The sequence below is a fragment of the Salvelinus namaycush genome, chromosome 4 (assembly GCF_016432855.1).
Source record: "Salvelinus namaycush isolate Seneca chromosome 4, SaNama_1.0, whole genome shotgun sequence".
Taxonomy (NCBI): domain Eukaryota; kingdom Metazoa; phylum Chordata; class Actinopteri; order Salmoniformes; family Salmonidae; genus Salvelinus; species Salvelinus namaycush.
Window position 1 is genome coordinate 26,562,470 of NC_052310.1, and position 16,279 is coordinate 26,578,748.

Genomic DNA, 16,279 nt, shown 5'->3' on the forward strand with positions numbered 1-16,279 from the left:
AGGTTGCCACGGTTATTTCTCTGCTGACTGGGTGGGAGTTGGAGTGGGCTACGGCCGTCTGGAAGAGAGGAGAGGAGGAGCTGGCTTTGATCATCCACCGGAGGGCAGAGTGGGGGGTGAGCGCCGACCAGACCGCTGCAGAGTACCTGCTCACCTTCCGGACAGTAGCAGCATCCAGCGGATGGAATGAGCCGGCACTCCATATGCTATTCAGAAGAGGACTGCGCGAGGAGGTCCAGACGGAACTGACATGCAGATACGACAACCTCTCCTTGGACGCACTCATCACGATGGCCATCCATCTGGATAACCTACTTCGGGAGCATCGGTACCCTCATCGTTTCTCTCCCTCCGTGACCATTCTGTATCAGAGCCTGAACTCATGGAGGTAGGGGTCACGCGCTTCTCCGCAGCTGAGCGACGCAAATGGAAACAGCTGGGGCTCTGTCCCTATTGTGGTCAAGGGGGAACCAGCTTCAGCAGTGTCTGGTACTCAGGATCACGTGATCTTCCACCTCCTGGGGTAGGTGTGAATATCACTTTCCGCCAAACCCTTTTTAGTGTCACTCTCACTAGCTGGCTGTCCCTCATGTACTGTTTCTACAGTGCTAGTAGATTCCGGTGCCGCGGGGTACTTTATTGACCTGGCCTCCTCTCTGGACATCACCTCATACCCACTCTCCTCTCCGTTTCCAGTTCAAGCCCTTGATAATCGGCCACTAGGATCCGGAACCATCACACACATCACCATACCACTCACCCTCACAGTGGAGTCCAGCCATCAGGAAAACATTCCCTTCATCATTAGTGCACCAGCTCACAAGATCATCAGCGGCCTCCCATGGCTCCAACGCCATAACACAACCATCTCATGGTCGAGGATGAGAGTCACGAACTGTGCAACCGAATTCCCAGAGGACCTGATTTCGCATTCCCTGTGGTTCCACGTCGGTTGAGAGTCCTGTGGTTGCCCTTCAGCCCAACATCCCGTAGGTATACCAGGACCTGTGGGAGGTTTTTTCCAAAACCCTCGCCACTTGTCTCCCTCCTCATCACCCCTGTGCCTGTGCCATTGACCTGCTTGCAGGCTCTGCGCCACCGCGCAGGCGCATCTACCCTCTGTTGGTGGCAGAAACCAAGGCCATGGAGGAGCACAGTACATCCATGAGGCACTCCAACAAGGTTTCATCCGCACGTCCACCTCTCCTGCGTCTGCCAGTTTCTTCTTCGTGGCGAAGAAGGATGGAGGATTACGTCCATGTATTGATTACAGAGGACAAAATGATATCACCACCAAATACCGTTACCCTCTCCCATTGGTGCCCACAGCTATCGAACATCTCCACGGGGCCCGGTTCTTTACCAAATTGGACCTGCGGAGTGCATACAAACTCACCCGCATCCGGGAGAGGGATGAATGGAAGACAGCGTTCAGCATGATGTCTGGTCATTACGAGTACTTGGTGATGCCTTTTGGCTTAGCCAATGCTCCGTCAGTGTTCCAGGCATTCGTCAACGAGGTGTTCCCGGACATGCTTGGACGGCAGGTGGTCATGTATATCAATGACATTCTGGTCTACTAGGCTACCTTGGAAGATCACATCGCTCACGGCCAACCAACTATATGTCAAGGCAGAAAAGTTCCAATTTCATCATGAAGCTGTCTCCTTTCTAGGCTACCAGATCAGCCCGCAAGGAGTGATTATGGACACTAAGGTAGATGCGGTCAGGTCATAGCCAGTCCCAACCACCATAAAGGGGTTACAACAGTTTTTGGGGTTTGCCAACTTCTACCGCCGTTTCATCAGGAACTTCAGCTCCATTGCCTCCTCTCCCCTATCGCCTCAAGGGTAGTCCCCATAGGGTGGTGTGGAGTCTGGCAGCTGACGAAGCCTTCCGTCTACTGAAGGGACTTTTCACCTCCGCCCCATTGCTCAGGGAATGTTGTAAAATAATTAGTATTTGACTTTATATTTATAATATTTATAAATAGACAACAGACAGCATTAGAAGAAAGAACAATTATTGAAATAATACATCTTCAAACATAAGGAACTGGAACACAAGTACTCAAAAGCCCGAAATAAGGTAGGAATCAACATGGTAGAGATAAAAACAGAGGACATAGAAAGCACAGTATGTCGGGGAGTGTGGTTGTAATGGAAGATGGGGTGTGTGCCAGACCCCATGTGTGTTTGCGAGCAGGATTTGTGACAGAGAGCGGTTAAAATTTTGTGCAGATATGGGATATACTTTTAAAAATAAATTACAAATATAGTCTATTTATTTATTGTCCTATCATGATGGAACGGTCCCCAACCCTATACCCTAGACACCCACCTGAGCGATCCACACAGTCAGGATAAGTCCTTATCTGTTTTATAGGCCTAAGGCAAGTAACCTATACGCCGCCAAGACAGAACGAAAAACACGGTCAGAGACCCACTAAGCAGCACCGACCCCTCTAGAGTCTGAGCCTGCCTGGCAGAGTTGGTCCAACAAAGCCAAAGCCCCCGGATGGGTGAGTATAATATACAAGGAATTTCTCAAAGCTGCTAATGAGAACCTTGACGACCTAGTACCTAGTCGGTGGGAATTCCGGTGGAGACCCCCACCCAGGTAGTGGCAGTGCTGGCAACACTAGCTGCAGTTACCCATGGGGATGGGGCAAATCAGAGAGGGGGCAAATGATTGTGGCCCTGGCGGCACAAAATGATCAAAACATCTGACTGCTCAGAGAAGATTGGGAAAAATGGTCACAACGGGGGACCAGCGTGTGTGTGTTTCAGGGTGAAAGGGGTGTATCTGAGTTCCATCAGCTAGGACTTGACATTGGTTAAGCAAATCTCCCCATTCTTGCAAAATTTTGCATGCCTTTTCAAACAGCTTCAATTGTATATGCATTTGCACATCAAGTCTTCTCTTGAGTTGGGCCCAGGGATGGAACAAACTGTTGAACATCTGAGCTTGTGGTTGTTTGTGGGGGAAGGGTGGGGAGAGTGTGTGTATGTATCCCACATCTGTTGCTAAAGGGTAATGATGTTAGGGACAGTATAGGATGAATCCCAAGAATTGTTTCCCAAAATAATAATTGTTTGCCAAATTTTTTATTTTTTGTAAAGCCAGTCCTGGTTATAGGCAACAATCCTTTGTATGAAGTGCTACATTATTACACATATTATTTGTTAATTGTGGAAATAAATTAAGATATGCAAGATTTTTATATATATATATAAAAATCTTGCATATTGTTTTTATATACAGTGGGGCAAAAAAGTATTTAGTCAGCCACCAATTGTGCAAGTTCTCCCACTTAAAAAGATGAGAGAGGCCTGTAATTTTCATCAAAGGTACAATTCAACGATGACAAACAAAATGAGAAAAAAAAATCCAGAAAATCACATTGTAGGATTTTTAATGAATTTATTTGCAAATTATGGTGGAAAATAAGTATTTGGTCACCTACAAACAAGCAAGATTTCTGGCTCTCACAGACCTGTAACTTCTTCTTTAAGAGGCTCCTCTGTCCTCCACTCGTTACCTGTATTAATGGCACCTGTTTGAACTTGTTATCAGTATAAAAGACACCTGTCCACAACCTCAAACAGTTACACTCCAAACTCCACTATGGCCAAGACCAAAGAGCTGTCAAAGGACACCAGAAACAAAATTGTAGACCTGCACCAGGCTGGGAAGACTGAATCTGCAATAGGTAAGCAGCTTGGTTTGAAGAAATCAACTGTGGGAGCAATTATTAGGAAATGGAAGACATACAAGACCACTGATAATCTCCCTCGATCTGGGGCTCCACGCAAGATCTCACCCCGTGGGGTCAAAATGATCACAAGAACGGTGAGCAAAAATCCCAGAACCACACGGGGGGACCTAGTGAATGACCTACAGAGAGCTGGGACCAAAGTAACAAAGCCTACCATCAGTAACACACTACGCCGCCAGGGACTCAAATCCTGCAGTGCCAGACGTGTCCCCCTGCTTAAGCCAGTACATATCCAGGCCCGTCTGAAGTTTGCTAGAGAGCATTTGGATGATCCAGAAGAAGATTGAGAGAATGTCATATGGTCAGATTAAACCAAAATAGAACTTTTTGGTAAAAACTCAACTCGTCGTGTTTGGAGGACAAAGAATGCTGAGTTGCATGCAAAGAACACCATACCTACTGTGAAGCATGGGGGTGGAAACATCATGCTTTGGGGCTGTTTTTCTGCAAAGGGACCAGGACGACTGATCCATGTAAAGGAAAGAATGAATGGGGCCATGTATCGTGAGATTTTGAGTGAAAACCTCCTTCCATCAGCAAGGGCATTGAAGATGAAACGTGGCTGGGTCTCCTACAATGTGATTTTCTGTTTTTTTTTTCTCATTTTGTCTGTCATAGTTGAAGTGTACCTATGATGAAAATTACAGGCCTCTCTCATCTTTTTAAGTGGGAGAACTTGCACAATTGGTGGCTGACTAAATACTTTTTTGCCCCACTGTATATGTATGTATATATATATATATATACACTGCTCAAAAAAATAAAGGGAACACTTAAACAACACAATGTAACTCCAAGTCAATCACACTTCTGTGAAATCAAACTGTCCACTTAGGAAGCAACACTGATTGACAATAAATTTCACATGCTGTTGTGCAAATGGAATAGACAAAAGGTGGAAATTATAGGCAATTAGCAAGACACCCCCCAAAAAGGAGTGATTCTGCAGGTGGTGACCACAGACCACTTCTCAGTTCCTATGCTTCCTGGCTGATGTTTTGGTCACTTTTGAATGCTGGCGGTGCTCTCACTCTAGTGGTAGCATGAGACGGAGTCTACAACCCACACAAGTGGCTCAGGTAGTGCAGTTCATCCAGGATGGCACATCAATGCGAGCTGTGGCAAGAAGGTTTGCTGTGTCTGTCAGCGTAGTGTCCAGAGCATGGAGGCGCTACCAGGAGACAGGCCAGTACATCAGGAGACGTGGAGGAGGCCGTAGGAGGGCAACAACCCAGCAGCAGGACCGCTACCTCCGCCTTTGTGCAAGGAGGTGCACTGCCAGAGCCCTGCAAAATGACCTCCAGCAGGCCACAAATGTGCATGTGTCAGCATATGGTCTCACAAAGGGTCTGAGGATCTCATCTCGGTACCTATTGGCAGTCAGGCTACCTCTGGCGAGCACATGGAGGGCTGTGCGGCCCCACAAAGAAATGCCACCCCACACCATGACTGACCCATCGCCAAACCGGTCATGCTGGAGGATGTTGCAGGCAGCAGAACATTCTCCACGGCGTCTCCAGACTCTGTCACGTCTGTCACATGTGCTCATGTGCTCAGTGTGAACCTGCTTTCATCTGTGAAGAGCACAGGGCGCCAGTGGCGAATTTGCCAATCTTGGTGTTCTCTGGCAAATGCCAAACGTCCTGCACGGTGTTGGGCTGTAAGCACAACCCCCACCTGTGGACGTCGGGCCCTCATACCACCCTCATGGAGTCTGTTTCTGACCGTTTGAGCAGACACATGCACATTTGTGGCCTGCTGGAGGTCATTTTGCAGGGCTCTGGCAGTGCTCCTCCTTGCACAAAGGCGGAGGTAGCGGTCCTGCTGCTGGGTTGTTGCCCTCCTACGGCCTCCTCCACGTCTCCTGATGTACTGGCCTGTCTCCTGGTAGCGCCTCCATGCTCTGGACACTACGCTGACAGACACAGCAAACCTTTTTGCCACAGCTCGCATTGATGTGCCATCCTGGATGAACTGCACTACCTGAGCCACTTGTGTGGGTTGTAGACTCCGTCTCATGCTACCACTAGAGTGAGAGCACCGCCAGCATTCAAAAGTGACCAAAACATCAGCCAGGAAGCATAGGAACTGAGAAGTGGTCTGTGGTCACCACCTGCAGAATCACTCCTTTTTGGGGGGTGTCTTGCTAATTGCCTATAATTTCCACCTTTTGTCTATTCCATTTGCACAACAGCATGTGAAATTTATTGTCAATCAGTGTTGCTTCCTAAGTGGACAGTTTGATTTCACAGAAGTGTGATTGACTTGGAGTTACATTGTGTTGTTTAAGTGTTCCCTTTATTTTTTTGAGCAGTGTATATATATATATATATGTGTGTGTGTGTGTGTATGTATGTGTTTTATAAATAACAGTATACAATACAGTTGAGGTGAGGGCGTTGCAAATGCTTTTGGCTGTTAATCTGCTTCTGTTTTGTAGATGGCACTGTGTTCTTTTTAAAGGATGGATCATATTCTCTCAAAGGCCCTAGGAGCCAGGTGGACAGAGGTGGTCTGCCAGTCACTGGGACGACAACACAATTTGGGATGGGGGGAGGTTTTAGCAGGTGGAAACTGTAGAGAAAATTGGAGGTTTACTCAGTAGCAATGCAAACATCATGGTACAGCAATATGGACACTATCATCATGGTACTTTTTAATGGTAAGTTTACAAACATGTATAATGGTAAATAGAATTGACACTCATTATGGTAAATGGTGAAATAAGTATAGCTAGTTATAATTGTAATAGCTTAGCAGATAATAAGAAAAAACGATCAGTATGTACCTGGCTAAAAGTGAAGGAATATAATATCTATCATTTACAACTCATTCAACAATTTTAGATGAAGATGTGTGGAAAAAGGACTATACAGTGCATTCGGAAAGTACTTTTTCCACATTTTGTTAAGTTAAAGCCTTATTCTAAAATTGATACATTTTTAAATGTTCCTCATCAATACCCCATAATGACAAAGCAAAAACAGATGTTACATTTTCTTTGCAAATGAATTAGAAATAAGAAACAGAAACCTTATTTACATACAGTACCAATCAAAAGTTTGGACACACCTACTCATTCAAGAGTTTATTTATTTGTACTATTTTCTACATTGTAGAATAATAGTGAAGACATCAAAACTATGAAAGAACACATGGAATCATGTAGTAACCAAACTTTTGACTGGTACTGTAAGTATTCAGACCCTTGGCTATGAGACTCGAAATTGAGCATCCTGTTCCCATTGATCATCCTTGAGATGTTTCTACAACTTGATTAGAGTAAACCTGTGGTAAATTCAATTGATTAGACATGATTTGGAAAAGGCACACCTGTCTATATAAAGTCCCACAGTTGACAGTGCATGTCAGAGCAAAAACCAAGCCATGAAGTCGAAGGAATTGTCCGTAGAGCTCCGATGCAGGGTTGTGTCGGAGCACAAATCTGGGTAAGGGTACCAAAAAATGTCTGCATCGTTGAAGGTCCCCAAGAACACAGTGGCCTCCATCATTCTTCAATGGAATAAGTTTGGAACCACCAAGACTCTTCCTAGAGCTGGCCGCCCGGCCAAACTGAGCAATCAGGGGAGAAGGGCCTTGATCTTGGAGGTGACCAATAACCTGATGGTCACTCTGACAGAGCTCCAGAGTTCCACTGTGGAGATGGGAGAACATTCCAGAAGGACAACCATATCTGCTGCACTCCACCAATCAGGCCTTTATGGTAGAGTGGCCAGACAGAAACCACTCATCAGTATAAGGCCCGCTTGGAGTTTGCCAAAAGGCATCTAAAGGACTCTCAGACCATGAGAAACAAGATTCTCTGGTCTGATGAAACCAAGGTTGAACTCTTTGGCCTGAATGCCAATCATCACATCTGGAGGAAACCTGGAACCATCCCTACGGTGAAGCATGGTGGTGGCAGCATCATGCTGTGGGCATGTTTTTCAGCGGTAAGGACTGGGAGAATAGTCAGGATCGAGGAAAAGATAAATGGAGCAAAGTAAAGAGAGATCCTTGATGGGGTATTGTGTGTAGACTCATAAGGGGGAAAAAACTATTTAATACATTTTAGAAAAAGGCTGTAATGTAACAAAATATGGAAAATGTCAAGGGGTCTGAATACTTTCCGAACGCACTGTACACCTGTCAGCAATGGGTGTGGCTGAAATAGCCAAATCCACTCATTTGAAGGGGTGTTCACATAGTTTTGTATATATAGTGTATAAGGCCCAACTATTCATGTTTTAGGGGAGATCTATGCACAGCAAGTTATTTGTCAATTATATTTTTTATGTTGTCGCAATTACATGGCTACTGTTTAATAGAGGGAAATCCCAGCTTTCCAGGGGTGCAGATTTATTTAGGCTCTACAGTGCCGGTGAAAGGCGACAACGAAATGAATGCTTAGTTAGCTATTGTTAACTAGAGAGATAACTGCTACAAGTTATGTTTTGAGTTGGGATTCTAGTTAGTCTGTCTGTCATTATTTTATGCCAGCTGCTGAAATGTCGCACTCGCTCTCCTTAGGCAATGGCCCACTCACACTGGCACACAAGCAGTACCACAGACATGCAATGAAGGGTCATTCCAATAATAGCTGATATGTTTTTTTTATTGATTGGTCATATTTAAAAGTGTGCTTTCATAAATTACATTAACAACAATTATGAAACACATTTCCGTGACTTTGAATGACCTTACAAACCTTGACAATTTGGAACAGCGCATCATACCATTCAGGCTAGCGCATTTTATTTCTGCACAATCTCGACAGCCTACTGCCACGCACAGATTCACAGACTAGCAGCAAATAAACTTGAACATAGCGGAATCAGAAAATTATTGCTATTCAATGAAGATCCCTCCTTCATTCCGCTTTCATCAACCTTTTTTGCCTCTGTGTGAATCTGGGGCAGCAATAGGATACTTTGTTTTCATAGAGGTGCTGGAACACAATTCCCCAAGTGCCTGTATGGCATCCCAGACAGCCCAGGACCAAATCAGCACGGATTTTGACCTGCAGTCACCCTATGCTCTTTATTTACTCCAGGCTCTCCGAATCCATCCAATCACCGCTCTTATGCTGTTGACTAAATACGTGGACTATGTAGGCTGGAATACGCCCCTAGCTGAAAAGTGGGGTGGTTTTTGTTAACCCTACTTTGGGGGGGAAAAGACGACCTAGCAACAATAAGTCCGTGACCTCGGCGATTTTCCTTCAAAGTAAGAGTCCCGCAATGAAGATGGTAAAAAAATTATTAAATGGTCGAAATTCGTCATATTTTATGAGGAAATATGAGCAGATTTTAATTTTTTTTTTTTTTACAGTATGAAGAAATAAACAAAAGTTAATCACCGTTATAGCAAAAATTATATTATAGCATTGTTACCAGCATTACAAGTAATTAGATAGTTACTTATTATGGTAGTTAAATAGTTATTATGGTAACAACAGTAATACAAATAACAATATTAATATTATTATATTAATAATATTGTTATTATAATTATAACAATCAACTTATTCATATTGCACAATGTTTAGTGCGTTTTTCCTATTGAACATACAGCGGTGACCCGTCATTCAGGGCAGGTTTGGAGCCCCACCTGTTCAGCTAAAATAAAATAAAAAATAATAAATACACATATATTGTTGCCTGTTTTGCATGTTATTTTGGCATTCATTTGTGTCATATCAGTTTGCAAACAATGTAAAAACCCATTTATTAAGCAAATAAAGCCGCATGCAAACATGATCTCTTTTTTGCTTTCTTGAGTAAGGCAGCTCCAAAATACAGGTGTTTCAGCCTAGCTCAGTGCTTTCTGTGGTGGAGGGGCAGCCAGCGGAAAATACAGAGCATAGGCATTGGTAATCTTCTCTAGTTGCGCCGTGATTGGCTCAGTGTTCTGTCACTCATAGGGACACTACGTCACCGCATAATGTACAGGGAGAGCTAGGCAATTCAAGCCCCCTTTGGTGCTGCCATAGATTTACATTAGAAGTGCCCATCCCTCATTGGCCATAAATAAAATGACTTAAAATCACATTATATCTACCATAGCTTTGATTGGACTGATCATGTCAATATCATACTTTCAAAAGTGCTTACCTAGCAAGCAGTCATCATGATGAATCACTTCGATAATCTACTGGCAAATCCTTTTCAATCCTTGTTATATGAAGAGAAATTATAGATAAAACGTATCGGTGCTCATCGGACATTGGACATAAACATTACACAACAAGTCGGAAAAAGCAAATTCTACAATGAGTGGTTTGGAAGGAATCAATGGCTAACTGCAAGAGTTGCAAAGCAATCACTATTTTACTTCCCTTGCCTGCTATTCGGTGGAGAGGGTGTGAGGTCCAAGTCTGGGTTTAAGGATTTAAAATATCTGTCTGAAAGAGTCTCTTTTCCAAGCTTAAAAGTATCAACATTCACACGCAACCACATGGGCTAGAAAAGGTTGAATACATTGGTCATGCTGTCTATCCAGAATGACTTCTGCCACATTCAAAACAACTAGAAAATCGGAACTGGGAAATCTCAGACTTCAATGAGTTCAAGACAACTGGGAACATATGTTTTTTGAACCGTCATCCAACTTGGAATTCCAAGTTGGGAACTCAGGCCTCTTTCTAGAGCTCCGACTTGAAGATCACTGACGTCATGATTCAAACTTTTTTTTTCAGAGTATGCTGCATGCTGCTGCATAAATTATGTAATATGCCAGGATGTCACGTTCCTGACCTGTTTTCTGTTAATTTTTGTATGTGTTTAGTTGGTCAGGGCGTGAGTTGGGGTGGGCATTCTATGTTTTGTGTTTCTATGTTTAGGTCACTTGTAATTAGCCTTATATGGTTCTCAATCAGGGACAGGTGTTTGACGTTTCCTCTGATTGAGAACCATATAAAGGTAGGCTGTTCACACTGTTTGTTTGTGGGTGATTGTCTTCCGTGTCTGTGTCTGTGCACCACACGGGACTGTTTCGTTTGTTCGTTCGTTTGTGTCGTATGTACCAGTTCATGCGTTCTTCGTGTATATGTAAGTTCGTTTGTTCGGGTCTGTTTGACTTCGTTTATTATTTTGTAAATTCTCAAGTGTGTTTTAGTTTCGTCTTGTTTAATAAATATTCATGTCGTATCACAACGCTGCGTTTTGGTCAAATCCCTACTCCTCCTCTTCGTCTGAAGAGGAGGAGGAAAACCGTTACAGAATCACCCACCAACCAAAGACCAAGCGGCGTGGGAGAGCGCAACAAAGAAACCAGGACTCGTGGACATGGGAGGAAATATTGGACGGAAAAGGACCCTGGGCTCAGACAGGGGAATATCGCCGCTCTGTTGAAGAGAGGGAGGCAGCTAAAGCCCAGGAGCGGTGGTATGAGGAGGCAGTTAGGAGACGTGGCTGGAAACCCAAAAAGCCTGTGAGTAAACCCCAAAAATTTCTTGGGGGGGGGGGGCTAAAAGGGAGAGTGGCGAAGTCAGGTAGGAGACCTGCGCCCACTCCCTGTACTTACCGTGGAGAGCGAGAGTACGGGCAGACACCGTGTTACGCAGTAGAGCGCATGGTGTCTCCTGTACGTGTGCATAGCCCGGTGCGGGTTATTCCACCTCCCCGCACTGGCAGGGCTAGATTGAGTATTGAGCCGGATGTCATGAAGCCGGCCCTACATACCTGGCCACCAGTACGTCTCCTCGGGCCGGCTTACATGGCACCAGCCTTACGCATGGTGTCCCCGGTTCGTCTACATAGCCCGGTGCGGGTTATTCCACCTCCCCGCACTGGTCGGGCGACGGGGAGCATACAACCAGGTAAGGTTGGGCAGGCTCAGTGCTCAAGGGAGCCAGTACGCCTGCACGGTCCGGTATTTCCGGCGCCATCTCCCCGCTCCAGGCCAGTACCATCAGTGCCTACACCACGCACCAGGCTTCCAGTGCGTCTCCAGAGCCCTGTTCCTCCTCCACGCACTAGCCCTATGGTGTGTGTCTCCAGCCCAGTGCCTCCAGTCCCGGCACCACGCATCAAGCCTCCTGTGCGTCTCCAGAGCCCTGTACACACTGTTCCTTCTCCCCGTACTCGCCCTGATGTGCGTGCCCTCAGCCCGGTACCACCAGTGCCGGTACCATGCACCAGGCCTATAGTACGCCTTGAGAGTCCAGTGTGCCCTGTTGTTGTTCCCCGCACTAGCCTGAAGGTGCGTGTCTTTAGCCCGGTACCTCCAGTTCCGGCACCACGCACCAGGCCTACAGTGCGTCTCAGCCGGCCAGAGTCTGCCGTCTGCCCAGCGGCGCCTGAACTGCCCGTCTGCCCAACGGCGCCTGAACTGTCCGTCTGCCCAACGCCGTCTGAACTGTCCGTCTGCCAAGCGCCGCATGAACTGCCCGTCTGTATTGAGCCTTCAAAGCCGCCCGTCGGTACTGAGCCTTCAAAGCCGCCCGTCTGCCATGAGCCTGCAAAGCCGCCCGTCTGCCATGAGCCTACAGAGCCGTCCGCCAGACAGGAGCCGTTAGAGCCTTCCGCCAGACAGGAGCCGCTAGAGCCTTCCGCCAGACAGGAGCCGCTAGAGCCTTCCGCCAGACAGGAGCCGCTAGAGCCTTCCGCCAGAAAGGATCAGCCAAAGCCTTCCGCCAGACAGGATCAGCCAGAGCCTTCCGCCAGCCATGACCAGCCAGAGCCTTCCGCCAGCCATGACCAGCCAGAGCCGTCATCCAGCCATGACCAGCCAGAGCCGTCATCCAGCCATGACCAGCCAGAGCCGTCATCCAGCCATGACCAGCCAGAGCCGTCATCCAGCCATGACCAGCCAGAGCCGTCATCCAGCCATGACCAGCCAGAGCCGTCATCCAGCCATGACCAGCCAGAGCCGTCATCCAGCCATGACCAGCCAGGATCCGCCAGAGCCAGCCAGCCAGGATCCGCCAGAGCCAGCCAGCCAGGATCCGCCAGAGCCAGCCAGCCAGGATCCACCATCCAGTCCGGTGCTGCCGTCCCTCAGTCCGGTGCTGCCGTCCCTCAGTCCGGTGCTGCCGTCCCTCAGTCCGGTGCTGCCGTCCCTCAGTCCGGAGCTGCCGTCCCTCAGTCCGGAGCTGCCGTCCCTCAGTCCGGAGCTGCCGTCCCTCAGTCCGGAGCTGCTGCCCCTCAGTCCGGTGTTGCCCCTCATTCTGGTATTGCCCCTTAGTCCGGTGCTGCCCCTTAATCCAGTGGGGTTAATTTGGAGGGTGGCCATTTGGAGGAGGCTACAAAAGCGGGGTTTGACTAAGGTGGGATGGGGACCACGCCCAGAGCCTGAGCCGCCACCGTGGACAGATGCCCACCCAGACCCTCCCCTAGACTTTTGGTGGTGCGTCCGGAGTTCGCACCTTGAGGGGGGGGTTATGTCACGTTCCTGACCTGTTTTCTGTTATTTTTGTATGTGTTTAGTTGGTCAGGGCGTGAGTTGGGGTGGGCATTCTATGTTTTGTGTTTCTATGTTTAGGTCACTTGTAATTAGCCTTATATGGTTCTCAATCAGGGACAGGTGTTTGACGTTTCCTCTGATTGAGAACCATATAAAGGTAGGCTGTTCACACTGTTTGTTTGTGGGTGATTGTCTTCCGTGTCTGTGTCTGTGCACCACACGGGACTGTTTCGTTTGTTCGTTCGTTTGTGTCGTATGTACCAGTTCATGCGTTCTTCGTGTATATGTAAGTTCGTTTGTTCGGGTCTGTTTGACTTCGTTTATTATTTTGTAAATTCTCAAGTGTGTTTTAGTTTCGTCTTGTTTAATAAATATTCATGTCGTATCACAACGCTGCGTTTTGGTCAAATCCCTACTCCTCCTCTTCGTCTGAAGAGGAGGAGGAAAACCGTTACACAGGAAGATATGTATACTGTAGCTAAGAAAGTAATACTAAGTGTATGTTGTGTAGTAAGCTATTAGTAGCCCATGTGCCTTACCCTAATAATTTGGTCCCTTTCCCCCTCAGAACTTAGCCTACTGTTCTGACTTGGTTGTGCACATGTAGCCTATAGCCTGTTTTAGAGAAATGTCATCATTGAATATTGTAAGAGCTCTCTTTGTCTGCTTATATGCCTCCTTTATTTATTCTATGGTTCTGACTTGGTGTACAGGGATAATACAGTAAGAATGGCCCATGTTCTGAATTATGCCGCTGTACGTTTAAAAAGTATTGAACTATAGCTATATTGACTAGGTCCATCTTAGCTCGCTCAGGAATGTCTTTATCAAAATTACAGATTGCCTCTTATTTGCTCATTCTTCCCTTATGGCATAGTTTGTACATCTCAATTGTTATAGGCCCATTGCTTATATAGGTCTATCTCATTAGTATCTTATTCATAATTTTAGGCAATGTTGGAATGATTTCATTGTTTTGTGTCACGCCCTGACCTTAGTTATCTATGTTTATTGTATTATTTTGGTCAGGTCAGGGTGTGACGAGGGTGGGTATGCGTGTTTTTGTATTGTCTAGGGTTTTTGTATGTCTAGGGGTGTTTGTTAGTGTAGGCATATTGTAGGTCTATGGTGGCCTGAATTGGTTCCCAATCAGAGGCAGCTGTTTATCGTTGTCTCTGATTGGGGATCCTATTTAGGTTGCCATTTTCCCTTTTGATTTCGTGGGTTCTTGTCTATGTGTAGTTGCTTGTCAGCACTCATTTGTATAGCGGTTCGTTTGTTTAGTTTGTTCAGTGTTCATTCGTTTAAATAAATAGAATGTACGCATACCACGCTGCGCCTTGGTCTCCTCAATATGACGAACGTGACAGTTTTGCTTACTTTGTGCATTATAATTAGCTCATGTACTTTTCTTGACGAGGAGGAGATACTAAATAATGTTGTTGGGTCTGTAACCATGTTTGCCAGTTACAGTCTCTTCCCATTCAAATGTTTCTATTTTAACTAAAAGTTCAGTAATAGACCCATGTAATTCCAGTTGATATTGCGAGGGTTGTTTTGTTATGGTTTTTAAAACGGCAGTAAATGAGGCTGAATGAACTGTTTTGCTGCCAGACAAAGCTCTGCTGATAGCCAGGTGTGGCATTGGTAAGGATTCACTTCATGGTGCTGAAAGGAAAGCTTTGCTGTTGGGACAGCTTTATGTAGGCTCTAACAGTTTTTGGGCACCATTTGTCACCGTTATAGTGCAATTAATGTATTGTTCAGTATTTTGTAGTGGCTTTGCTGGCATGCAACCCCCTGAAAATGTTGAGTTTGCCCCACGAAGATTTACATGTTAAAATTGCCACTGGACATACTACAGTGTCTTCAGAAAGTATTCACACCCCTTGACTTTTTGCACATTTTGTTGTGTTACAGCCTGAATTGAAAATTTATTAAATTTAGATTTTGTGTCACTGGCCTACAAACAATACCCCATAATGTCAAAGTGGAATTATGGTTTTAGACATTTTTTTAAATGAATTATAAATGAAAAGCTGAAATATCTTGAGTCAATAAGTATTCAACCCATTTGTTATGGCAAGTCTAAATAAGTTGTACGGACTGTTTAACATGATTTTTTTTGTTACTACCTCATCTCTGTACCCCACACACACACATCTGTAAGGTCTCTCAGTCGAACAGTGAATTTCAAACACAGATTCAACCACAAAGACCACATTTTTGGTACTTTGTGTCTCAGTAAAAGCGGAGTCCATTCTACTCAGGAGCACTTCTAGTTTCCATGTCCACAGTTTACACCCAGAGGAATATCGCTGCTCATTTTGCAGCTCCTCTTGATGTAAACTCTGGATTTGGATACTAGAGGCCCTCCTGAGTAGAATGGACCAAACTTTTACTGCGACACAAGATACAGAAAATTGTGTAAGGTGCAATATACACTGCTCAAAAAAATAAAGGGAACACTTAAACAACACAATGTAACTCCAAGTCAATCACACTTCTGTGAAATCAAACTGTCCACTTAGGAAGCAACACTGATTGACAATACATTTCACATGCTGTTGTGCAAATGGAATAGACAAAAGGTGGAAATGATAGGCAATTAGCAAGACACCCCCAATAAAGGAGTGGTTCTGCAGGTGGTGACCACAGACCACTTCTCAGTTCCTATGCTTCCTGGCTGATGTTTTGGTCACTTTTGAATGCTGGCGGTGCTTTCACTCTAGTGGTAGCATGAGACGGAGTCTACAACCCACACAAGTGGCTCAGGTAGTGCAGCTCATCCAGGATGGCACATCAATGCGAGCTGTGGCAAGAAGGTTTGCTGTGTCTGTCAGCGTAGTGTCCAGAGCATGGAGGCGCTACCAGGAGACAGGCCAGTACATCAGGAGACGTGGAGGAGGCCGTAGGAGGGCAACAACCCAGCAGCAGGACCGCTACCTCCGCCTTTGTGCAAGGAGGAGCAGGTGGAGCACTGCCAGAGCCCTGCAAAATGACCTCCAGCAGGCCACAAATGTGCATGTGTCTGCTCAAACGGTCAGAAACAGACTCCATGAGGGTGGTATGAGGGCCCGACGTCCACAGGTGGGG